Here is a 26,427-nt window from a genome sequence, read left to right on the forward strand (position 1 = left end):
CTGCCTATTATTATCTAAATAGACATTGGTTAGCAAATCAGATTTCATAGAATCATAGAATATCAGAGCTCAAAGCAGGACCAGCCCCAACTAAATCATCCCAGCCAGGGCTTAAGGAAGGAGATTCCACCACCTCCTAGGTAACCCATTCCAGTGCTTCACCACCCTCCTAGTGAAAAAGTTTTTCCTAATATCCAAACTAAACCTCGAGACCATTACTCCTTGTTCTGTCATCTGCCACCACTGAGAACAGTCTAGATCCATCCTCTATTCTTCACTTCTGCAGACTAAACAATCCCAGTTCCCTCAGCCTCTCCTCATAAGTCATGTGCTCCAGCCCCTAATCATTTTCATCCTCCTTGTAGTGTGAGGACCAAAACTGGACACAGTACTCCAGATGAGGCCTCACGGGCACACTGTTGACTCATATCCAGCTTCTTGTCCACTGTAACCCCTAGTCCTTTTCTGCAGATGTGCTGCTTAGCCATTCAGTCCCTAGTCTGTAGCAGTGCATGGGATTCTTCCATCCTAAGTGCAAGACTCTGCACTTGTCCTTGTTGAACCTCATCAGATTTCTTTTGGCCCAATCCTCTAATTTGTCTAAGTCCCTCTGTATACTATCCCTACCCTCCAGCATATCTACCACTCCTCCCAGTTTAGTATCATCTGCAAACTTGCTGAGAGTACAGTCCACGCCATCCTCCAGATCATTAATGAAGGTACTGAACAAAGATACCAGCTGCCAACTAGACATGGAGCCATTGATCACTACCCATTGAGCCTGATGATCTAGCCAGCTTTCTATCCACCTTATAGTCCATTCATCCAGCCCATACTTCTTTAACTTGCTGGCAAGAATACTGTGAGAGACTGTATCATGCTTTCCCCTCATCCACAGAGCCAGTTATTTTGTCATAGAAGGCAATTAGGTTAGTCAGGCATGATTTGCCCTTGGTCAGGGCTGACGAGAGGTCGGGGAAGCCAGTACAAATTACTGAGGCCTGGTGGTCCGGAACGGGGCCCGAGGCCCAGCTTACCTGGCTTATTTGGCCCTGTTTAGCTGGTCTGCCCTTGCTGGGGGCCTGAAAAAAAAACGGGGCCTGAACCTGCTCTCGGTGGCCCTGCCCTTGGTGAATGCATGCTGACTGTTCCTGATCACTTTCCTCTCCTCTGAGTGCTTCAGATTTGATTCCTTGAGGACCTGCTCCATGATTTTTCCTGGGACTGAGGTGAGGCTGACTGGCCTGTAGTTCCCCAGATACTCCTTTTTCCCTTTTTTAAAGATGGGCACTACATTAGCCTTGTTCCAGTCATCCAGGACCTCCCCTGATCGCCATGAGTTTTCAGAGATAATGGCCAATGGCTCTGCAATCACATCTGCCAACTCCTTTAGCACCCTCGGATGCAGCCCATCCGGCCCCATGGGACTTGTGCTCGTCCAGCTTTTCTAAATAGTCCCGAACCACTTCTTTCTCCACAGAGGGCTGGTCATCTCCTCCCCATGCTGTGCTGCCCAGTGCAATAGTCTGGGAGGTGACCTTGTTCATGAAGACAGAGGAAAAAAAGGCATTGAGTACATTAGCTTTTTCCACATCCTTTGTCACTAGGTTGCCTCCCTTATTCAGTAAAGGGCCCACACTTTCCTTGATTTTCTTCTTGTTGCTAACATACCTGAAGAAACCCTTCTTGTTACTCTTAACATATCTTGCTAGCTGCAACTCCGAGTGTGATTTGGCCTTCCTGATTTCACTCCTGCATGCCTGAGCAGTATTTTTATACTCCTCCCTGGTCATTTGTCCAATCTCCCACTTCTTCTAAGCTTCCTTTTTGTGTTTAAGATCAGCAAGGATTTCACTGTTAAGCCAAGCTGGTCACCTGCCATATTTACTATTCTTTCTACACATCGGGATGGTTTGTTCCTGCAACCTCAATAAGGATTCTTTAAAATACAGCCAACTCTCCTGGACTCCTTTCCCCATCATGTTATTCTCCCATGGGATTCTGCCCATCAGTTCTCTGAGGGAGTCAAAGTCAGCTTTTCTGAAGTCCAGGGTCCGTGTTCTGCTGCTCTCCTGTCTTCCTTGTGTCAGGATCCTGAACTCAATCATCTCATGGTCACTGCCTCCCAGGTTTCCATCCACTTTTGCTTCCCCTACTAATTCTTCCCTGTTTGTGAGCAGCAGGTCAAGAAGAGCTCTGCCCCTAGTTGGTTCCTCCAGCACGTGCACCAGGAAATTGTCCCCTACACTTCCCAAAAACTTCCTGGATTGTCTGTGCATCGCTGTATTGCTCTCGCAGGAGATATCAGGGTGATTGAAGTCTCCCATGAGAACCGGGGCCTGCGATCTAGTAACTTCTGTTAGTTGCCTGAAGAAAGTCTCGTCCACCTCAACCCCCTGGTCTGGTGGTCTATAGCAGACTCCCACCACGACATCACCCTTGTTGCTCACACTTCTAAACTTAATCCAGAGACTCTCAAGTTTTTCTGCAGTTTCATACTGGAGCTCTGAGCAGTCATACTGCTCTCTTACATACAATGCATCTCCCCCACCTTTTCTGCCCTGCCTCTCCTTCCTGAACAGTTTATATCTATCCATGACAGTACTCCAGTCATGTGAGTTATTCCACCAAGTCTCTGTTATTCCAATCACATCATAATTCCTTGACTGTGCCAGAACTTCCAGTTCTCTCTGTTTGTTGCCCAGGCTTCTTGCATTTGTGTATAGGCATTTAAAATAACTCGCTGATCATCTTGCTTTCTCAGTATGAGGCAGGAATCCTCCCCTCTTGCACTCTCCTGCTCGTGTTTCCTCCCGGTATCCCACTTCCCCACTTACCTCAGAGCTTTGGTCTCCTTCCCCCGGTGAACCTCGTTTAAAGCCCTCCTGACTAGGTTAGTGAGGGACAGCATAGATGAGTTGGATCTAACAGTTTGCATCTAGCCAGTTGAAGAGAATTTGTAACCCTTGTCATAATAGGCCTGATTCTCCATTGCTGTCTTCCTGGGCTTGGAGCAGCCTTTAAACCAAATTTGTGCTCCTCTAATTCTGGAGTCAGGCAGGGGCCAATCTGGCTGTCAGAGTAAATCAGAGCAACCTCTGGGCTGACCTAATCTACATTCAATTTCCCAGGCTCTCTATGAACACCAAGAAGGATGGAGTAGCTGTAGTGCAGTGCACTCTGTCTGTGTCACTGATCTGCTGGAAGCCCTTATGCTAAGTTTATGCTAGCTGGAGAGGTCATGTACAGGGGATATTCTCAAGAGGCTGTTTCCATCCACTTCAGTACCCCTTTATGCTGTCAGAGTAGCATCTAAGTTCCTTAGTGTAACTGAAAATAATGCCCAGTGTAGTCATATCAGCTGTTATCATTTTTTGCAGTTTCTGGTATAAGACAGGTTGTGGAGAGGGAATGAAACACATGAGATACAAAAACTTTGCCTTACTGATTACAATCTTACGGGGGCTTTTCACTGTGTTCTGTATAAAGACTCTGAAGTTATATACAGTTTGTACAAGTATGAAGGGCAAGAGTGGCCTCTGGAACACAAGGCTTTCTTCCTCTAGTTCTGAACAATACGCACCCATAATATTTCCTCCTGCAAAAAGCAAAATGTACTTTCCAGTCTAAATGACTGATTTCAGATTAAGGGAAACAACAAAGAACAAATATAAAGTCTCCAGGGGGCAGTGTGGAGAGACACAAACAAAGGCCCAGATCCTGGAAGTTATTTAGGGACCTAACTCTTATTGATTCCTGTGGAAGTTATGAGCCTAAATACCTTGGAGGAGTTTGGCCTCAGTTACTTGCTTTCTGCATGTGACCTGAAACACAAAATGGCAGCTCTATCACAACTTGGAGACTCCTATGTATTTGAAGTTACAGTACAGAGAACATATCCCATACAACAACCCCATGTTGCAGCACAACAAAGTTTGCCCTCTGCTATCTAGTCATTAAAGAAATTAAGACTGGTTGCAACCTGCTGAAATCTATTTGTGACTCTCCAGGCTGAGATACAATTACCAGGACCTATAACCAGGTATGTAAGGGTAATAAGTCATTGCAAAGTAGATCTTGTTCTTCCTAGAAGAATACATTGTCTCTGCTTTTCCTCTCTGGGTTTTGATGTCTGGTCAGCATTCTTTCTGTATGTGCATGACATGACTGAATCATACCAGTTGTGTTTTTCTCTGCCCAGCATGCTGTGGTTTAATTTGTAGGCAATGCTGTCATTGCACTGGATCAGACAGATTCTGCTCTGGCAATGGTACATCTGCCTGCCGTTGCCCCTGTACTTGAGAGAATAACTTGTTTTATGATATTGTTCTGTTTTTTTTTCTCATTTCCATCTGTTTATCATTCCACAGCTTCTTGAATAACTGAAGGGCTGCTATTGCTTTTGAGATGTGTCATAAGCTTGTCACAAGCTCTTTCTTTTCTTTAATGGTCCCCTTTGCCAGGCAGTGCAGTCTGAAATTATGGTAAGTGAAATTGACAACTTATTCCAGCTGTTCTGTTCAAGCAAATGCCAGTGGCTCTTCTGCATATTTCCCCTCTTGCTGTTGGCATTGATTTTTCTATTATTCTCCTTGGCAAAGAGTCTGAAGCCCAATTTCAGAGAGAACTGCTTGAAATTAAGGGGCCTCTTCTCTTGAAGCATGACAATAAGATAATTGTTAGCGTTACAGAGAAAGGTGGGTATTGAGTAGTGGTATAGAAGAAGGATAATTGCTATAAAATCAAAGTTGAAAGACCTGCTCCTGGTCTAAGTTTTATATTCTTCCCCCCATCCCTCTTCAGACTGAAAATATTTCCATAGTTGTTAGCCATTAAAACTTATATTCATCTTGGAGTCAAGACATGGCTGGATTTAAAGCACCAATTTCCTTTACAAACATTAATAATGTTTGTTGCTAGCTGAGGTTGTTGTTACTGGAGGGGGTTAGTTAGACAAAAGTTAAAAGGTACATTGACTAAAGTGAAATCCCTTTTAAAGACACCATAATAGAGGCCCAACTTCAATGTATACCCCAAATTAAGAAAAACTGTAAAAGAACTAAAAAAGAGCCACCGTGGCTTAACCACCATGTAAAAGAAGCAGTGAAAGATAAAAAGACTTCCTTTAAAAAGTGGAAGTCAAATCCTAGTGAGGCAAATAGAAAGGAGCACAAACGCTGCCAACTTAAGTGCAAGAGTGTAATAAGAAAAGCCAAAGAGGAGTTTGAAGAACGGCTAGCCAAAAACTCCAAAGGTAATAACAAAATGTTTTTTAAGTACATCAGAAGCAGGAAGCCTGCTAAACAACCAGTGGGGCCCCTTGACGATGAAAATACAAAAAAGATGATAAAGTCATTGCGGAGAAACTAAATGGATTCTTTGCCTCAGTCTTCACGGCTGAGGATGTTAGGAGATTCCCAAACCTGAGCTGGCTTTTGTAGGTGACAAATCTGAGGAACTGTCACAGATTGAAGTATCAGTAGAGGAGGTTTTGGAATTAATTGATAAACTCAACATTAACAAGTCACGGGACCAGATGGCATTCACCCAAGAGTTCTGAAAGAACTCAAATGTGAACTATTAACTAAGGTTTGTAACCTGTCCTTTAAATCACCCAATGACTGGAAGTTAGCTAATGTAACGCCAATATTTAAAAAGGGCTCTAGGGTGATCACAGACCGGTAAGTCTACAAATTAGTTGAAACAATAGTAAAGAATAAAATTGTCAGACACATAGAAAAACATAAACTCTTGAGCAATAGTCAACATGGTTTCTGTAAAGGGAAATCGTGTCTTACTAATCTATTAGAGTTCTTTGAATCAACAAACATGTGGACAAGGGGGATCCCGTGGACATAGTGTACTTAGATTTCCAGAAAGCCTTTGACAAGGTCCCTCACCAAAGGCTCTTACGTAAATTAAGCTGTCATGGGATAAAAGGAAAGGTCCTTTCATGGATTGAGAACTGGTTAAAGGACAGGGAACAAAGGGTAGGAATTAATGGTAAATTCTCAGAATGGAGAGGGGTAACTAGTGGTGTTCCCCAAGGGTCAGTCCTAGGACCAATGCTATTCAATTTATTCATAAATGATCTGGAGAAAGGTAAACAGTGAGGTGGCAAAGTTTGCAGATGATACTAAACTACTCAAGATAGTTAAGACCAAAGCAGATTGTGAAGAACTTCAAAAGATCTCACAAACCTAAGTGATTGGGCAACATAATGGCAAATGAAATTTAATGTGGATAAATGTAAAGTAATGCACATTGGAAAAATTAACCCCAACTATACATACAACATGATGGGGGCTAATTTAGCTACAACGAGTCAGGAAAAGATCTTGGAGTTATCGTGGATAGTTCTCTGAAGATGTCACGCAGTGTGCAGAGGCGGTCAAAAAGCAAACAGGATGTTAGGAATCATTAAAAAGGGGATAGAGAATAAGACTGAGAATATATTATTGCCCTTATATAAATCCATGGTACGCCCACATCTCGAATACTGTGTACAGATGTGGTCTCCTCACCTCAAAGATATTCTAGCACTAGAAAAGGTTCAGAAAAGAGCAACTAAAATGATTAGGGGTTTAGAGAAGGTCCCATATGAGGAAAGATTAAAGAGGCTAGGACTCTTCAGTTTGGAAAAGAGAAGACTAAGGGGGGACATGATAGAGGTATATAAAATCATGAGTGATGTTGAGAAAGTGGATAAGGAAAAGTTATTTACTTATTCACATAATACAAGAACTAGGGGTCACCAAATGAAATTAATAGGCAGCAGGTTTAAAACAAATAAAGGAAGTTCTTCTTCAACAGTCAACTTGTGGAACTCCTTACCTGAGGAGGTTGTGAAGGCTAGGACTATAACAATGTTTAAAAGGGGACTGGATAAATTCATGGTGGCTAAGTCCATAAATGGCTATTAGCCAGGATGGGTAAGAATGGTGTCCCTAGCCTCTGTTCGTCAGAGGATGGAGATGGATGGCAGGAGAGAGATCATTTGATCATTGCCTGTTAGGTTCACTCCCTCAGGGGCACCTGGCATTGGCCACTGTCGGTAGACAGATACTGGGCTAGATGGACCTTTGGTCTGACCCGGTACGGCCTTTCTTATGTTCTTATGTTCTTATGAGATAAGGTATCCAGGGTTATGCTTCAGGGCTTAAAATGATTGCCACAGAGATCAGGTAGAAATGTTGTCCTCCATGCACAGCACTGTAGAATTAATCAGGTACCTTAATGAGAAGTGGGGGGCAGCAATGGGAGTGAGAGATACTTGCCTTCCTTTTGAGTATCAAGTATAGATTGTTACTGGAGGCAGAAAAATGTACTTGGTGCAGCAGTGGTCTGATACACTATGGGGTTCTCACAATAAATTTTTTGGTCAGCTCACAGTGCAGCCACCAACTATTACTAGTGGCCGCTCTGACAGTTTTTCCGAAAATACTCAATTAACTTTAGGAAAAACAAAATAATTATGCATATATACATGTCCAAATCATTGTAATTTATTTATGTAGGGTTTTTTCACAGACTCAATAATAAAAATAATGTACAGTTTTCTCTGGTCTTTACTGGACCTAAACAGAATAGAAACAAATAATGTGTTTTGCATGTTCTTGTCCCTTTTTGTTGTTGTTTCTTTTGGGTTTCTTTTTCTTTCTTTCTTTCTTTCTTTCTTTCTTTCTTTCTTTCTTTCTTTCTTTCTTTCTTTCTTTCTTTCTTTTTTGGCTGCTTATTCTTTTAAGACTTGCTAGCTAGTAAGTCTGTTTCTGTGAAAAATGATATTTGTATTTTGTTAATATCACTTTTCACAGTAGCAGACTTGCTAGCTAGCTGTGAGGCAGTGAAAAGTGATATTAACAAACATACAAATACCACTTTTCACAACAGACTTACTCTACACAACAGACTTTTCATAACAGCCCTGGCAAGCTGGGAGATGAACTAAGCCCTGGATGCTGAGGGAAGCAGCTGGGGGCCAGGGGTGATGTGGGGGGTGAGTCCAGGGACCGGAGCCTGGCAGCTGTACAGCCAGGGACTGGGGCTGGAGGACACAGTGGGGGCCAGGGGCAATGTGAGGGTGGGAGGAGGTGAGCTTGGGGCTGTCAGTCACTGCTGCATGGCTGGGGGCCAGAGCTGGATCACATGACCCCACGGCTGGAGTCTGAAACCCTGTGGCTGGGGGTCAGAGCCCACTGCTGCACAGCTGGAGCCCAAGGCCAGAGGAAGCAGCAGGTGGGAGGGGGGGTGAGCTGGGTCCAGGGCCGGGGTCAGGGCTCAAAGCCCGTGGCCAAGGAATGGAGCCTGCTGACCCCCACCCCAGGTCTGAAGCCCAGACCCCACCCACCTGCCTGCTCCTTCAAAGTTTGTGGCTCCAGAGTGCGACAGGGCCCAACCCCTGCTGGCAGCCCTGGAGGAGAGGACACCTGTGCACCCCCCATCACCACCCAGGAGGCTCTGGCCTCATGAGAAGCCCCTGGTGGCCACATGTGAGAAACACTGCATCCTCAACCTTTTCTATGCTGGGACCTCCCCACCTCCAGGACTGCTTCTCATCCAGCCAGGAGTTATCTGGGGTACCCCTGCTGTACAGCAATCTCTGGAGGGCAGGGTGCTTGCAACCCAGTGACAGCAGTGTGTGACCTCCACAAGTTGAGAACCTTTGCATTATGGCAAACACTGTCCCAAATGGAAGTGGAGTAAGAATCATTGCCTAATTGCTACAGTCTCATCCTGAGCATGCTTCCCATCGGTAGTGGAATTGTACATTGTCTTGTTGCCATTCACTGTGTTGTCTCTCCATCCTCTGTCTGTTTTTTCTCCTTAGACAGTTTTATTGAGCACAGCCTCTTAGGAACCAAGTCAGTGAGCCTGATCTCAAACATTTACTCCTGGGGGAATTCTGCGCAGAATTCATGTCCCCTGCAGATTTTTTTTTCCTGCAGAAAATACATTCTGCTGAAGAGGTGCTTCAGTTACACCTTTCACCCACCAGAGACTGCTGCGGTTAGGGTGACCAGATGTCCCAATTTTATAGAAACAGTCCCGATTTTGGGGTCTTTTTCTTATATAGGCTCCTATGGTCCCCCACCCCCGTCTCAATTTTTCACATTTGCTGTCTGGTCACCCTAGCTGTGGTGCCAAAAGATAGGACAGCTGGCTCATGGGCTGGAGCAGCCAGTCAGGGAGGGAGGGGGCTGAGGCTGCATTCCTCACAGTGACATACCCACGAGGCCAGGTGAGGAGGCACAGGATATGTGGGGGATGGACAAAGTGTGGCACATGGGGCTACTGGGGGGGGGTCACATAGACTGGTGTTCAGAAGGGCTAGTGTGGGGGGGAAGACTGGGGTGGGGGCACAGGAGCTAGTGGGTGACAGCATTGAGTCAAGGGCTGAATGGGAGGGAGTGAAGAGCCCATGGGGATCAAGGGGAGGGGTGGCTGAATGAGAGTGCAGGGACACATGGGGTTGGGGGATGGGTAGCTGAGTGGGGGTGCAGGAGCATGGGGGAGGGGAAGTGCAGGATTACACAAGGACAAGGGCAGGTGTGCCTGACTGAATAGGAGAGGCACTGAATGGGGTCAGCCATGGTCTGCATGGGGGAGGCTCCCCAACTCCCTAACAATCCCTCCACACCCCAGAAAACTGCTCCATACTTCTCCCACCCACACCCAACAACCCTCCAGGTTCACTCCCAGGCTCCTGCCCAGGAATTATTTGCCTCAACCACAGCTCCTCCATTATCCCAGACTCCCCCGACCTTTTGCACTGCTTCTGAGGGGTGTGGGAAATACAGTTCTGTATTGTAGTTGAAATTAATTATTACACAAAGTTCTGTATTAATATGCCTAGTAAGGAATCAGTTTGTCAAAAAACATTTCCCGAATCTTTTTTTGTTTTCTGTATTGTTACAGACATACTTGCTGGAGAGGTGTTTTGAAATAAATAACCAAAATAATTGAAACTGGCATGATTATATTGTGTTATTTTGACAAATAAAATATGCGGAATTTTGCAATATTGTGCACAGAATTTTTAATTTTTTGGCACAGAATTCCCCTAGGAGTAAATGTTAGATTTTTGTTGCATTTTATTTATTGGTATTAGTGCCTATTGTGATTCCATGTAAAGAAATGTAATTAAAACAGAGCCCTGTGTATTGTTATGCATTTGAACCCATTGCCTCGGTTACTGACCCTCACCTAATATATCGGTAAGTAGTGACACTTCTCGTGTCTTTAACACTTATGTAACAGACTCTGAAAGATTAGAATTGGAGGTATCTGCTACTATTTTGGGGCGTGGGCTGGGTACCAACCTCTCTGCGCTGCCTTCCTGAGAAGCAAGTATTTAGTTTTGTCAGTATGAAGAGCATTGCTCACTCTCCTTCTTGACACACTCTAATATATGTAATGAGCAGTGATTTACATGAGGATGTGCCAGTGCTCTTCTCAGGCAGCCTCGGCTTGGCTGGCTTGAATCTCCCACTGGGGAAGCGAGAATGGGCTCATCTTCAGCTAAATCTAGAGATGCTGAAAAAAGAGCCCAAGATGGGAAAGGGAGGGGTGAGTCTAACCTTACTGACACTGATGTAAATCAGGAGTAACTCAGTTGAAGTCAGTGGCTTGCTGGCATGAGAAGAGAATGAGACCCTGAGCATCGTAATAACAAAGCTATTCATTTATTTTCTCCCTTTATAATGCTGCCCCTCTTCTCCTTCCACAAAGTGACTGGGGCAAATTGACTGCTGGTGTAAGCAGCTGCAATTCCATTGAAGTTGCATCCAATTACACCCAGAGGGCCAGAGCTGCCACTGGTGCATGCACTGTTTTGGCTCCCTGACGTCAGCTGGAAAAGCATAATAGGTCTCCCTTCTTTCTAAGGCCCTGGATAATTGGCAACATCAGTCTAAGGGGAGTTTTTGTGTGTTCACCCACCTTTCTGGTTCTCTGCTGACTACTCTCTCCCAGAATCCTCAGGGCTAAAATGGAGGGTCCTTACGGTTGGGATGGAGATTCATGAGTTTACTCTCTCTTAGGCCAGCTGGAAATAGTGCTACCTTACTACAGATAGCAGGGGCTCTTGGAAGCACCATGCCATATCACTCTAGGAGATCCCCAGTCTCATGCAGGTGGCATTTTTAGAGGAAGAGTCCTCACTGGCCATTCTCCACTGCCAACCTCTTGTGTACTGATGTGTTCACAGCCACTTATTGGGCTACCTGTATTATTTCTATTTTTCTGATACATATTGGCAGCTTCCCAACTATGTCTTTCTGCATGTGAGTGTGAACCTGTGTGTAGCATGAGTGAAACCAAAAGGACCATCACATCCAAGTAAAGAATGATTGTCTATCTGTAACAGACTGGCAAGGTTTGCCTGAATTAGCACACCCATCAGGTGTTGATTCTGTTGGGAAAGAGGCTGAATGGGTTCTGCTGACTCACTGAGGCAGGTGACTCATTATCCTGCCCAGATATATCAGGTAGCTGAGAGTGCTCAGAATATGCTTGTACAGCCCCCATTGACTTGACTGGCAAGCCATGTGCCATTGTTGGAGACCAGGATTTGGTCTAATATGCTAATTATTATTAATTGTATCATACTTCCCCTCCTTATTGCCCCATAGACAATCCAGTGGTCTGTGGGACATTCCAGTTCAGTGACACAGACTGACCAGTTAAATTGGCTGTACTTCCCTGGGTGCTTCACAATAACGGCATAGAACAGTTTGCCATCGATAAATTCATGATCCTATTAAACCATTGGCAGATTAGCCACTGGGCCAACGGACCCCATGCCCAGGGTCCCGGCCAACTGGGGGGCCCTGGAAAAATGGTCGCCCCTGCACCCTGCTCCACCCACCTGGCACTCCTGCCGGGGAGCGGGCTCAGGGTGCAGGAACTTGTCCTGCTCCGTCCACCTGCCTGATGCTTCTGCTGGGGAGCAGGGTCGGGGGTCTCTCCCGCCTGCCCAGCATTCCTGACCCCACTCCTCAGAGGGAGTGCTGGGCAGGCGGAACTTGGGAAGCCCCCATGCCTTGCTCCCCAGCAGGAGCACCAGGTGGGAGTGGGGGGACTGCAGGTGGAATGGGTGCGGAGGGGTCCCCACTTGCCTTGGCTCAGGGCCCCATAAAACTGTAATCCGCCTCTGCATTAAACTCTCTATAAAAAGCAGAAATTCATAAACGTTAGTGTTGGCCTGCTACTAACACAGTCATTCTCAATATTTTCTTTTAATTGGCAGCAGTGATAGCAGAATCTCATCCTTGCCATGCCAGCTGGAGAGAGCATATTTGCTGCTATTTGCAATACCTATTAAACTGGCAGTCACAAGATAGATGAGGAAATGTAAAAGATCCACTAATGCCTTGTCTCATTTGAGCCACAGTCACTCCACCTTGTGACTGAAACACTTACAAAGCTCAAATGCATAGCTCCTCTTATTTATACAGCCACATTTGAGAGGCAACATTTGTCTAGTGTAGAGGGCTCTGGACTGGGAATGAGGAGATCTAGACTCATAGAGTCGTAGGACTGGAAGGGACCTCAAGAGGTCATCTAGTCCAGTCCCATGCACTCAAGGCAGGACTAAATATTATCTAAACCCTTCCTGACAGGTGTTTGTCTAACCTGCTCTTAAAAGTCCCCAATGATTAGGGTGACCATACGTCCCAGTTTGGCTGGGGCAGTCCCTTTTTTAAGCCCTGTCCCGGCCGTCCCAACTTTTTTTCCAAAAGGAAGCATTTGTCCTGTTTGCTTTTGCTGACTTGATCAGTTGGCAAGACAAACAGGACAGATGCCCACTTTTGTCAAAAAAGTGGGGTGCAGTGCAGAGGGGGCAAATGGAGATGCCAGTCTCCCTCAGGCGGGAGGCAGGACTGTATGGGGGAACAGCATTCCAACAATAGCATGGGGGAGCCCCACAGCGTTCCAGCAATTGGCAACATCATCGGAGGGGGGCCTCTGGCAAGCGGCTGGGGGTGTCCCATATTCTGTTTGGGAAATATGGTCACCCTACCAATGATGACAATTCCACAACCTCCCTGGGGGAATTTGTTCCAGTGCTTAACCACCCTGACAGCTAGGAAGTTTTTCCCAATGTCCAACCTAAATCGCCCTTGCTGCAATTTAAGCCCATTGCTTCTTGTCCTTTCCTCAGAGATTAAGAAGAACAATTTATCTCCCTCCTCCTTGTAACAACCAATTTGTCCTCATCATTCCTGAAATGTGGCGCCCAGAACTGGACACAATATTCCAGCTGAGGCCTAATCAGCACGGAGTAGAGCAGAAGAATTACTTCTTGTGTCTAGCTTACAACACTCCTGTTAATACATCCCAGCATGATGTTCGCTTTTTTTGCAACAGGGTTACACTGTTGACTCATATTACGCTTATGGTCCACTATGACCCCCAGATCCCTTTCTGCAGTACTCCTTCCTAGGCAGTCATTTCTCATTTTGTATGTGTACAACTGATTGTTCCTTCCTAAGTGGAGTACTTTGCATTTGTCCTTATTGAATTTTATCCTGTTTACTTCAGATCATTTCTCCAGTTTGTCCAGATCATTTTGAATTTTAATCCTATCCTCCAAAGCACTTGCAACCCTTCCCACCTTGTTATCGTCTGCAAACTTTGTAAGTATACTCTCAATGCCATTATCTAAATCATTGATGAAGATATTGAACAGAACCGGACCCAGAACTGATCCTTGCGTCACCCAACTCATTATGCCTTCCAGCATGACTGTGAACCACTGATAACTACTCTCTGGGAATGGTTATCCAACCAGTTATGCATCCACGTTATGGTAGCACCACCTAGGTTGTATTTCCCTAGTTTTTTTATGAGAAGGTCATGTGAGACAGTATCAAAAGCTTTACTAAAGTCAAGATATACCACTTCTGTCACTTCCCCCCATCTGCAAGGCGTATTACCTTGTCAAAGAAAGCTATCAGGTTGATTTGACACAGATTTGTTCTTGACAAATCCATGCTGCCTGTTACTTGTCACCTTATTATCTTCTAGGTGTTCGTAAATTGATTGCTTAATTATTTGCTCCATTGTTTTTCTGGGTACAGAAGTTAAGCTGACTGGTCTGTAATTCCCCGGGTTGTCCTTATTTCCCTTTTTATAGATTGGCACTATATTTGCCCTTCTCCAGTCCTCTGGAATCTCTCCCATCTTCAATGACTTTTCGAAGATAATCGCTAATGGTTCAGCTATCTCCACAGTCAGCTCTATTCAACTCTGCCATTGTCCTGTTGGAGGACCCTGGGAAATCATTTATCCCTTTTGTGTCTTTTTCCTCCACCACCTTTTGTTGGTGTTGTCCAATTACACGGTAGGCTCTTCAGGGCAGGACTTGTTTGTTGCTGTGTGTACAACATATAAATAGCAATAACTGTCTCTGGTTTTAAAGAGCTCCTTAACGTTTTCTGTCTTTAAAAGCTTGTTGAATGGCCTCTGGCCCTATACTTAGGCCCTTCTGATCCCTTTCTCTCCTATTCTAAAACTGGCCTCCTCATTTGTGGTGTATTCATATTTGATTATGTTTTCATTGCATTGCATTTGCTTTGATTTTTGCAGCACAGTGCACCAAGCACTTTGGCAGGCAGGCACTGTGTAAATAACAGTATTATGTCAACCAAGATCAGCCTCTCACAGGGCCGGCTCCAGGCACCAGCTTAGCAAGCAGGTGCTTGGGGCGGCCACTCCGGAGCGGGGCAGCATGTTCAGGTATTCGGCGGCAATTTGGCGGAGGGTCCCTCACTCCCGCTCAGAGCAAAAGACCTCCCGCTGAATTGCCGCAGATTGCGATCGCGGCTTTTTTTTTTTTTTTTTGGCTGCTTGGGGCGGCAAAACCCCTGGAGCCGGCCCTGGCCTCTCACATGCTTTACCTTGCAAAACTCTTATGTTTCTTTAACGTGGCTGTTCTGGTTCTGGTGCTGGAGGCTGTGTGTGGACCTTTGCGTCCTCCTGCAGGCTTCAGGTCTGAGCTCACTCACGGTGTTTGTCACTGCTGCCTGTGGTGGTATTGGAAGCTGTGCTGCCTGTTCGATGGCTGCTCTAGGAGGACAAACTGTATTGATGAAAATTAATGTGAGAATAAAGAAGTGTTGAACTGACAAATGCATAAGCAGTTGATTAGCTGTACCTAGTTGAACCTACCTGGGTTAGAGGACGTAGACCTGCAGGTGGACTCAGTGGATCACATTCATTAGGCCAGTGGTTTTCAACCTGTGGTCCGCGAACCCTTGCAGGTCCTCAAACTCTGTCTAAGATTTCCGAAGGTGTCTGCACCTCCATTTGAAACTTTTTAGAGGGCCACAAGTTAAAAAAGGTTGAACACCCCACTCCACCCCGTATTAGGCCACTGATTAAAACAGGATGATCTGTGTAATAAGGAATTTCCTCCCTTCACTCTCTTCTTTCATTCTCTTCAGATGTTCTGATTGTCTCCCTAGTGAAGGGCTTTTAAAATGATATTTGAACTTTATCTGGCACCTCAAAGCGGTGCCAGGCAAGTGATTGGCAGATCTGGGGAAGGGGCATAAATGGCTCGATTCTCCAGTTCTTCACATCCTGGGGGCTTCCAGGGGTTGAACTATCCCATTAGCACAAGTTAGAGCAGCCTCAGGGATCACCAGTGGATAATGGAAACACTGAAACACTTTGTTCTTTGGGCCAGCCCTGCTTGTTCCTGCCATGCCACCTTCCTATCCTGGAATGTCCTCTATTTTGGGGTTGGGAAGCAGGCAGGGCTGATGAATAGCTGGCTACATTAGATCTGTGCAAGCTCTGGTCTCCTCTGTGCTAGAGGAAACTTAAAGTGCTGAGTGTCTGGCCCTAGATGTATTTAAGTAGGGGGAAATCCTTGCTCAAAAGTGAGCATGCTAGAAGCATATTTAAAATGTTGACTCTTCCTGTTTGAATTGTTTGCAAACAGATTTGGATTTTTCTCAGCTTGTTCAAATCTTTTCTTGGGGTTCTTTTTTATCTGTGTACTGTTGAGAGTTGGTGTTTTGACTGGAGACAGAGGTCTACTCACGGTATGAGGTTTTTAAGGTCAGGCTTGACAAAGCCCTGGCTGGGATGATTTAGTTGGGAATTGGTTCTGCTTTGAGCAGGGGATTGGACTAGATGACTTCCTGAGGTCCCTTCCAACCCTGATATTCTATGATTCTATGTTTCTCTTCCCTGATTGAACATTGCTCTTGCAGTCAGCTTTCTGGTGGTATATGATCATAGTTGAAATTACAGTAAAAATTCAAAAGAATATTTGTGGAAACTTTTTTTCTTCAGCATTCACCCGTCTCTAATTACATTTACCATTCCGGTGGGGGGTGAGGAGGGGAAGGAAAGGTTCACAAGTGCACAGGATTGGTGGGACATTTTGGGGTTCAACCCAGACTGGTGAGGAGTTGTGTCACCGCCTGCCCTACAACTCTGGGTGCCTAGAATGCTGTGTTGCTGTGCCTGGCCAATTGAGGGCCCGGGAAAAAGGGCACCCCTGTGCCCCAACCTGCTCCACCTTCGCGGCGCTCCTGCCGGGGAGCAGGTCAGAACGTGGGGTCTTGTCCCACTCTGCCTGCCCACCCAGCACAGCTGCTGGGGAGGGGAGGTCAGGGTGTGGGGGCTTCCTCCACCCATCCAGTGCTCTTACCAGGAGTGGGGGAAGCCCCCTTGCCTAAACCCAGCTCTCCGGCAGGAGCGCCAGAGGTGACGGGAGGGGGCTGCAGGCGGAAGGGCTGGGGAAGGGCCCCCACTTGCTTTGGCCCAGGGCCCCATAAAACTGTAATCCACCACTGTCCATCCCCTCTCGCGATTAAGTGGTCGCTTGTTCCCTCCCGGCTCTGCTTGGCTTACTTGGCATGCAAATGTGGTTCTCATTGTCTTTGGTCACACCTTGCTCCATTTACATGGGAGACCCATTCCAGCAGGCAGAATTTCATTCCTGTGTCTGGAAGAGGCATGGCTTAGGCAGGGGTGAAAGTAACTTAAAGGACTTGCCGGTACTCCAGAATCCTGAGGAAGGCCGTGGCCTCCACCGGAAGAGGCGGAGCCATTAAATCCCCAGGCCCTTTAAATCAGGATTTAAAGGGCCCGGGGCTAGGACTGTGGTAGCAGCAGATGGGAGCCCCAAGCCCTTTAAATCACCCCCTTAGCTCCCAGCTGCAGAGGTGGCTGGGAGCCCCGGGGTTCGGAGGCGATTTAAAGGGAGCAATTTAAAGAGCCCGGGGCTCCGGCTGCCGCTACCCTCCAGGGCCCTTTAAATGGTCTCTGGAGGGCAGCAGTCTCCTGGGGTAGCAGCGGCAGGGCTCTGGTGGCTATTGAAAGGGCCTGGGGTGGTGGAGGCAGCGGGAGCCCCGAACCCTTTCAATAGCCACCAGAGCCCTGTCGCCGCTACCCCAGGGCTCCGGCAGGCTCCGGGGGCTATTTAAAGGGCCCAGGCCTTTAAATTGTCCCCGACCCCCTGGGGTAGCGGCAGTGGGGCTCCAGTGGCGATTTAAAGGGCCTGGGGCAGTAGCAGCGGCAGGAGCCCTGGGCCCTTTAAATCACCACCCGACCCCCGCAGCCGCTACCCCAGGGCTCTGGCAGCAATTTAAAGGGCCCTGGGCTCCAGCCCTTTAAATTACTGCCTCAGGAAGCTGGTCCACCCCGGTATGGCACACCAGCTCTTGCTGGTAGGGGTGGCAGGTTTGTAGAAATTTTGGACGTTCCCGGAACCTGCCCCATCCCAAACTCTGCCCCCCCAAACTCCACCCCCCACCTGCCCAAGGCTCTGGGAGGGAGTTTGGGGAGGGGAGGAGGTCTGGGGTGCAGGCCCTGGGCTGGGGCTGGGTACTGGGGTGCAGGAGGGGTGCAGGGTGCAGGTTCTGGGAGGGAGTTTGGGGATAAGAGGGGGTGTGGAGGGAGGGGGAGCAGGGGTGAGGGCTGTGGGGTGAGGCTGGGGGTGGATTTGGGATGTGGCTGGGGATAAGAGGTTTGGGGTGTGGGAGGGGACTCAGGGCTGAGGCAGAGGGTTAGGGTGCAGGGGAATGAGGGCTCTGGCTGGGGCTGGAGATGAGCATAGGCGGCAGGTTTGTATAATTTTTGGTGGGGCCCAAAATGGTGGTGTCCCCCCGCTCCCGCCAGGGGCGGCTCTAGAAATTCCACCGCCCCAAGCAGGGCGGTGCGCCGCGCCGCTTGCGCCGCCCTTCCCCGGTCCCGCGGCCGGGGCAGAAGTGCCTGCGGACGGTCCTGTGGTCCCGCGGCTCCGGTGGAGCATCCGCAGGCATGCCTGCGGGAGCTCCATCCGAGCCACGGGACCAGCGCACCCGCTGCAGTCATGCCTGCGGCAGGTCCGCTCCTCCCGGGGCTCCTGTGGACCTCCCGCAGGCATGACTGCGGAAGGTCCGCCGGAGCCAAATGCCGCCCTGCCAGGACAATGCCGCCCCACGCGCCTGCTTGGCGCGCTGGGTCTGGAGCCGGCCCTGGCTCCCGCCCTGTAAGCCGATATAAAATGAAGCTACAATGCATCAGTGCCACAAGATTACAAAGGTCAATTAAAAGTGGAAAGTCAGAAGCAGCACTTGCCTACTTCAATATACAGTATTATATTTTGTTGCACCTGTTGTGATGAAGTGGGAATGTCCTTAATATTTTCTCTGAATACTGTATGGGTGCCTCAGTTTCCCCTGCAAGATGCCAACTGAAGGTGTTGGGGACAAAGATCAGGTGGCCTCCTTGTCCAGAAGAGACACAGAGGCCAGAGGAGGGAGTGTCAGTTTGGAGCTGGCTGGGGAAATGGGGAGAGACCCAGAATTTGGTTCTGGGCTCCCCACCCCCCCAGATGGACCTGACAGAGGGGTTCTGTTTTCTGTACCTACAAGCTCTGTTTAAACTGTGTTCCCGTCATCTAATAAATCTTCTGTTTTACTGTCTGGCTGAGAGTCAAATCTGACTGTGGAGTTGGGGTGCAGGGACCTCTGGTTGCCCCAGGACCAGCCTGGGCAGACTCACTTTGGAAAGTGCATGACGTGAAAGGGCATGCTGAATGCTCCGAGGTCAGACCCAGGAAGGTGTAAGCTTCTTGCCCTGGAGACAGTCTGCTCCGAGAGAGGAGGCTCCCCCAGAGTCCTGACTGGCTTTGTATGGAGTTGTTCCAAAGCATCACAGCATCCCCTTCCACACCGTGCACTTTCCAGAAGTCCGCACAGGCACTGACACTCCCTCCTCCGGCCTTTGTCTCTTTTCCAGGCATTAGGAGGCCACCCGATCTCTCTGTTCTCCAACACCTTCAGTTGGCACCTTCAAGGGGAAACTGATTTGGGAGAAATGAAGTAAAAGCTGCCCAAACCGAGCTTGAGCACACCTGAATTTTGAGGTGTTCAAATCTGGAAGGCAGGTGCTGGGGGTGGGAGAGGGCTGTGGGCTCCATGGGGGAGCATGGCAGCAACTGTCTGGAGCTGCACGGAGCCAGATACGCTGGTCTGAGTGGCACAGTAAGCGGTTTGGGGGTTGGAGAAGGGGTAGGGAGTTCCAGGGGGCAGTCAAGGGACAAGGAGCAGGGGGGGTTGGATGGGGCAGAGGTTTGGAGGGGCAGTCAGGGGACAGGCAGCAATTGGATAGGCATGGGAGTCCAGAAGGTTTATCAGGGGACAGGTAGAGGGGTTCTGGGGGGAAGTGGGGGGGGGGCTCAGGTGGGGGCAGTGGGGGACAAGGAGAAGGGAGGCTTAAATAGGGGCTGGGATCCCAAGGGGCAGTTAGGGGCAGGGGTCTCGGGAGGGGGTAATCGGGGGATAAGGACCAGTGGTACTTAGATAGGGGGTGGGGGTCCTGGGGAGCAGTTGGGGCAAGGGTCTGGGGAGGGGGCAATCAGCGGCCAGGGGCTGGGATTCAAAGGGCTCTGGGCTGCTGGCAGCTGCGGGGAGCCCTGAGCCCTTTAAATCCCAGCCGCCTCCCCTGCTCGGATTCAAAGGGCTCTGGGCTCCCTGCCCCTGGGGCAGTGCCGATCCCGCGGACTCCCGGCCGCGGCTGGGATTTAAAAGGCTCTGGGCTCCCCGCTCTTGCAGGCAGCCCAGAGCCCTCTGACTCCCGGCCGCGGCTGGGATTTAAAGGGCTCTGGGCTCCCCGCCGCAGCGGGCAGCGCAGAGCCCTCTGACTCCCGACCGCGGCTGGGATTTAAAAGGCTCTGGGCTCCCCGCTCTTGCAGGCAGCCCAGAGCCTTCTGGTTCCCCGCCGCGGCTGGGATTTAAAGGGCTCTGGGCTCCCCGCGCTTGCAGGCAGCCCAGAGCCCTCTGACTCCCGGCGGCGGCTGGGATTTAAAGGGCTCTCGGCTCCCCGCGCTTGCAGGCAGCCCGGAGCCCTCTGACTCCCGGACGCGGCTGGGATTTAAAAGGCTCTGGGCTCCCTGCGCTTGCAGGCAGCCCAGAGCCCTCTGACTCCCGGCCGCGGCTGGGATTTAAAGGGCTCTCGGCTCCCTGCGCTTGCAGGCAGCCCAGAGCCCTCTGATTCCCGGCCGCGGCTGGGATTTAAAAGGCTCTGGGCTCCCCGCTCTTGCAGGCAGCCCAGAGCCCTCTGACTCCCGGCCGCAGCTGGGATTTAAAAGGGGCGAAACCTAGCTCCAACTATTGGTGGAGCAGAGCCCCTGACTGTAAATATTCCTGGGGCTAAAGCCCCAGGAGCCCATATAAGTCGGCGCCCATGGAGATGAGAGGTTTGGAGTGTGGGAGGGGCTCAGGGCTAGGACAGAGGGTTGGAGTGCGGGGGGATGAGGGCTCTGGCTGGGGATGTGGGCTCTGGGGTGGGACAGGGCTGGGGATGAGTTTGGGGTGCAGGCAGGCTGCCCTGGGACTGGAGCCAGAGAGAAGGACTCCCCTCAGCCCTCTCCCTGCTGGCAGCAGCGAGCTCTGGGGTAGGGACCCCCTTCTCCCCCCCAGCAGCACACTCACCACCACCCCCATCACTGCACGTGCTCCTACGGCCCCTCTCAGGTCCAGGAATCCCCCTCGCCTCCCCTGTGGTGGGTGCCATGCTGGGGGGGCGGGTGCTGCCATCACATGTGCACCTCCTCCCCTGCTGCTGCCCCTCACTGTAGCCTCACTGGGGCTGCCCCTTGCCCAGTGTGGGGCAAGAGCAGTGACTGCAGGCAGGGGGGTGGCTGTACTGGTGGAGAGTCCCACCAGAAAATGAAAGGGTCCGATGGCAGGAGATCTGTTTTGCTGTTTTCTTTTGCAAGCTGTGGATATCATATAGAAAACCAAATACTGACTCTAGCTGCTGCATCTGTTGAAATCTTTCGTCAACTGAGTGAATAGCAGTATCAAGGACTGCGAAGTAGAAATTCACTTTGAACCTTTGTTTTGAGTTCTGAATTAGTGTCTCGTCCTTCATATGAAAACTGCTGTTTCTTTTGCCGAATACGAACTGGCTCTGGTTCAAATTCTGTCAGAAAGTCTGTTTCTTCAGCAAGCTAGAGAGAATCTATCAGTGTTCTTTCGAACCCTTCATCACTTCTGAATTTCTCCAGAGTATTTTTAGTTTGCTGCTGTTTTTGAATAGCAGAATGTATGTTCAAGTTATTTTCCTGAAGCTGCTTACTAGTGAGGTTAATCTTGAAAAGGATATTATACCACAAAATGAGTGAAGTCACAAATTTGAACTTGGAAAGGCCATTTGCAAAAGCTTCTGCATCTGAATGTGCCGTATTGCCAGATGATCCAGTAAAGGTAGTATCATTAGAAATTTTAATTAGGGCATCATAAATGTTTCCAGGTTCATAGCAAAGAGGCTTCAAAGCATCAATGAGACTCTCCCTTGTCTGACTAAGTGGTTTCACAGTTATTGAATTCACATGGCGAGTCAGAATCTCACAACGGCATGTTGAGCCTGAGAAAAACACATAAACACATTGCACCAGGTCAAAGAAACTGCTTGCCTCCAAACAGCATCTAGCAGCATCATTGACAACCAAATTCAGAGAATGTGCACTGCAAGGAACAAAAAAGGCCCTAGGACTGATTCCCATCATTCTCCTTTGCACACCATTGTCTTTACCCTTCATATTACTCCCGTTATCATATCATTCAACAGATAATGACATTGTTTCAAGCTCTTGTAGAATAGTTTCAGTCATAAATGCTCCAGTCGTCTCCTTCAGTGGTACGAAACCCAAAAATGTTCCTTTATGAGCACTTAAGCATTATCTTCATCTGCAGACTTTTCCATATACACAAAATGAATGATCATTGTCATTTGTGCAACATGACTCACATCTGGTGTACAGTCCAGTATTATTGAAAAGTATTTTGCAGAATGGGCAGTTTCTATACTTTTCTTTTTAATGCCATTTGCTAGGATTTGAATCAGTTAATTTTACATATTTTTTCCTAAGTAATGAACCTGTGTTTCATGATCAGTTATTTCACGTAGATGCTCCTTCATGACTGGATCAAACAAAGCTGGGTATTCAACAAATTTTAAAAAATTTCCATTACCTGGAGTATATAATTTTTCATTTCTACTGTGGCTGCGGAATGCTAAATTTTGCCCACCAAAAACTCTCACTAAAGCAATCAGATGCTCTAATATTTGTTGCCAATATGCTTCTTTTTCCTTGATCACACATAAATTTTCTTCATCGATAGTTTTTCCTTTTTTCAATCATAATTCAAGTTCTTTCCAATTTTGAAAACATTACAAATATTCTGTACTTCTTTCATGTGAAGAGAGAATTGAAGAAATGTTTTTCCAGGCCTTCGAACCATTTGCAGTAAGTGATGTACCAATTGCTTGATTTCTAAACAACTTGCAGCAAAAGCAAAACACAGAGTCCTTTGACACTGAATATTGTAACCAGTTTTGATGAATTTCTTCCCCATTAATGAGTTTCCTCTTGTAATGGTGAGCAGAGAATTTTCTTTTATTTCCTCTACTTAGGGAAGGGAAATTCACGAACTTGTTTGGGTCCATGTTTCACGAGAATTTGCTGCACACTGACATCACATCCAGGCCATGAAGCTGGGTCCCCATACTGTAAAGGTGCCACCGGACTCCTTGTTGTTTTTGTGGATACAGACTAACACGGCTACCCTGATACTTGTAACTTGTTTGTAACTTCCTCATCTTTTCTTCCTTCTACTTCATTTACTTCAATTTCTGCATGTGTCTCTGAAGGTGAATAAATTTTCTCCACTTCCATATCAATCTGATGCTGTGAGCTGCCTTCATCTAGACGTAAGTTTCCATCATCTTGAGTTTCCAAACTGCTTTTTTGTGGATGTGAGCTACCCTCATCTCAAAGTAATATACTTTCATCTGGATGCTGTAAACTGCTTCCATCTTTATTTGGATTAAAGAAAAGATATTTCAGGAAGGATCCCTGCTGTTTTGCTTGGTCCTTTTCCTTCTCAGCCATTTATTTATGATACTCAGCTCCTGAGGCTTTTCTTTTTCCTCTTTTCTGCCATTGGGCATTTGAATATTGTTATGTACTGTGCTCCCGACTGTAAGCATTATAGCATTAAGGATGGCTGACACACCCACCACATGGTTGGTGATTTAAACCACATTGCAGCCATCCCAACACATCTTTTCACTGCTTAAAGGTTCAATGATTAGTAACATACACTCACTTACCTATTAAAACAGTTAGTTACAGGCAGCATTTACACAGCAACAAAATGACCTTTTTCGACGTTATAACCCGACGCCAGTTGTTTGGAAAGTACCCGCTTGGAGAGTGACGTCATCACTTTCGTAGTCTATTAAGCGTTAACGCTGTTACTTTTATAGCCCTTATTTATTACATGTGAACCAGAAAAAGAAAAGTTCATAATTATACAGCCCAATAATAACGCTTAAAGATACTCACATTTTGGATTTATAATGCTGAAAGACGTTATTCTTTATTCTTTGGCACCAAGAAACACAATTTTCCACAAAAAGAACAGAAGTACTTGTGGCACCTTAGAGACTAACAAATTTATTTCAGCATAAGCTTTTGTGGGCTACAGCTCACTTCTTCGGATCCATAGAATGGAACACACAAACAGAAGATATTTATACATACAGAGAACATGAAAAGGTGGAAGTAGCCATACCAACTGTAAGAGGCCAATCAATTGAGATGAGCTATCATCAGCAGGAGAAAAAAAACTTTTGAAGTGATAATCAAGATGACCCATAGAAGGTGTGAGGAGAACTTAACATGGGGAAATAGATTCAATTAGTGTAATGACCCAACCATTCCCAGTCTCTGTTTAAACCTAAGTTAATTGTATCTAATTTGCATATTAATTTGAGTTCAGCAGTCTCTCTTTGGAGTCTGTTTTTGAAGTTTTTTTGTTGCAAAATTGCCACCTTCAAGTCTGTCACTGAGTGGTTAGAGAGGTTGAAGTGTTCTCCCACTGGTTTTTGAATGTTATGATTCCTGATGTCAGATTTGTGTCCATTTATTCTTTTGTGTAGAGACTGTCTGGTTTGGCCAATGTACATGGCAGAGGGGCATTGCTGGCACATGATGGCATATATCACATTGGTAGATGTGCAGGTGAACGAGCCCCACAGTATTCATTTGATTCTTAACCATCTACCTGTGACGTGTGTTAAAATGACCGTTTGATATGTATCAACTCGCGATATCTCCGCTCTACGTGAATTTCCAGCTATGTGACCTTGATGTATATTCGAGTTAGGTGTCACTAGCATTGCAGCTCTTGCCACTGGCAGATGTGTTTCATTGTGGCTGAGTTATTGCTTATCAAAATTGCGGAGTGTGTCATCTTGACCCTGCGTCACAAATTGAAAAAATATTTCACTAAAATATTATTTATTTTTGCAATAAATTAAAGATTTAACATATTAATAAATTCTCAGAAATGTAGAGAAATGAATTATAATTCATATTCCCTCCGTACGCACACGGGAATTGAAATATTGACATCTTCGTTATTTTATTTGTATTTTTTTCATCTTTTTCATTTTTTTTATTTGATATTTTTCCTCAAATTTCCCGCCATTTAACTTGGCACCCTAGGTGACCGCCTAGTTCGTCTTTATGGACCGGCTGCCCCTGGGGACTGTGCCAATGACAGCCTGCCAGCTGCTCAGATCACAACAAACCCAGTGCTGTTGGATCGCGACCACTTGACCAAAGAACATTTTCTCAGTGCGTATCTGGAGCAGTTGGTAGGATTTTTCCCCAGTATCTGGAAACAAACATTTTAAGTGATGTTATCTATAGTGCAAGGCTGCCTGTAAAGGGGCACAGCCCAGATTAAAACTGACCCCAGTGTAGAGCAGAAACCTAGCCAGCAGACCTCATGCTGCAGGTTCTATCTCTCTCTCTCTTTTTCTGGAACTGCTCTAATTTTGTTGGGCAGCAGTCATGGTTCTTCCAGGCTTATCTTTCAGGATGCCAGCAGGTCCTGAAATAACTCCTGAGGCCTGTAAAACATCATGTCTCCAGTCAGACAAACTCTTTGACATCCCTCTGAGAAGCTTCCTGCGGCTTCTTTGCTTCCTTTCTGTTCTCTGATTTTTTTTATTCATCTGTGGCCCCCACCTCCTTTCTCCTCCCCGTAATGTGTGTCCAGGGTATATCCTATGAGAACCATAGGCTAATTAGGGGAGCAGGAAAGCATTTTAGGTTGACTGGCTGGTATCTATCCCAGGTCTCAAAGGGATCTGGACCCAGATTGCTTGTTAAAAGAAATATGATTTTTTATAATTTTTTTAAAACACTTAAACAAAGATAAAAGCAAAGAAACTTTATCACCAAAGCTAAGCTCCTGTTAATAATATTAAACTAAACTAAGAATAAAGCAAAACAACTGTCCAGTCAAGGTGAAATCAACAAACCAAACAAGTTAGACTCAGTGATGCCAACAATAATCAGTCCTTAGACAAATTCTAAAAAAGTGGCTGTTTGCTTATAAATCCAACTAAAGAATGTGGCCAAAATCAATCAGATCTATCATTTGAATGGTTAAGTAGCTTAATATGAAACCAGATTATTATCTAATGTCTGGACCACAACCTTGGAAATGAATTGCTATGTGGTGGCTAACCCTTTCCTCTCTCCACTGGAGGTGGATTGTAACTAAGGCTAAGATTTTGTCATGGATATTTTTAGAAAAAGTCACATATAGGTGAAAAAGTCACATACAGGCAATAAAGAAAAATTCATGGACGACTGTGACCTGTCCGTGACTTTTACTAAAAATATGCATGACAAAATGGGGAGCTCCAGGCTCCTTACATCACCCAGGGGGGCCTGGCTCAGAGCTGCAGTGTCCCGCCACTGCCCGCAGTGGCTTGGAGCTCCGGGACACCCTGGCTGCCTGCGGTGGCTCCATGCTCAGGGGCACCCCGGCCGCCCACAATGGCCGGAAGCTCAGGATCTCCCGGGAGCTCGGGGTCTCCTCACTGCTTGTGAGCTCC

At 47.1% G+C, this 26,427-nt stretch overlaps 1 protein-coding gene across 6 annotated transcripts in view; it reads left to right on the plus strand.

Annotated features, from left to right (window-relative positions):
• SORBS1 (sorbin and SH3 domain containing 1) overlaps positions 1–26,427 on the plus strand; it is a 279,323-nt gene that overhangs the window by 121,737 nt on the left and 131,159 nt on the right. The window contains exon 1 of one of the 6 annotated variants that reach the window (XM_039547980.1): positions 25,133–25,153. The exons of the other annotated variants lie outside the window; for them this stretch is intronic. The gene's annotated coding sequence lies outside the window, so the exon portion shown is untranslated. Of the gene's footprint in view, positions 1–25,132; positions 25,154–26,427 lie in introns of those variants that run through there. 6 annotated transcript variants of the gene reach the window in all.

This window comes from Mauremys reevesii, linkage group 7 (assembly GCF_016161935.1).
Source record: "Mauremys reevesii isolate NIE-2019 linkage group 7, ASM1616193v1, whole genome shotgun sequence".
In the NCBI taxonomy this organism is placed as follows: domain Eukaryota; kingdom Metazoa; phylum Chordata; order Testudines; family Geoemydidae; genus Mauremys; species Mauremys reevesii.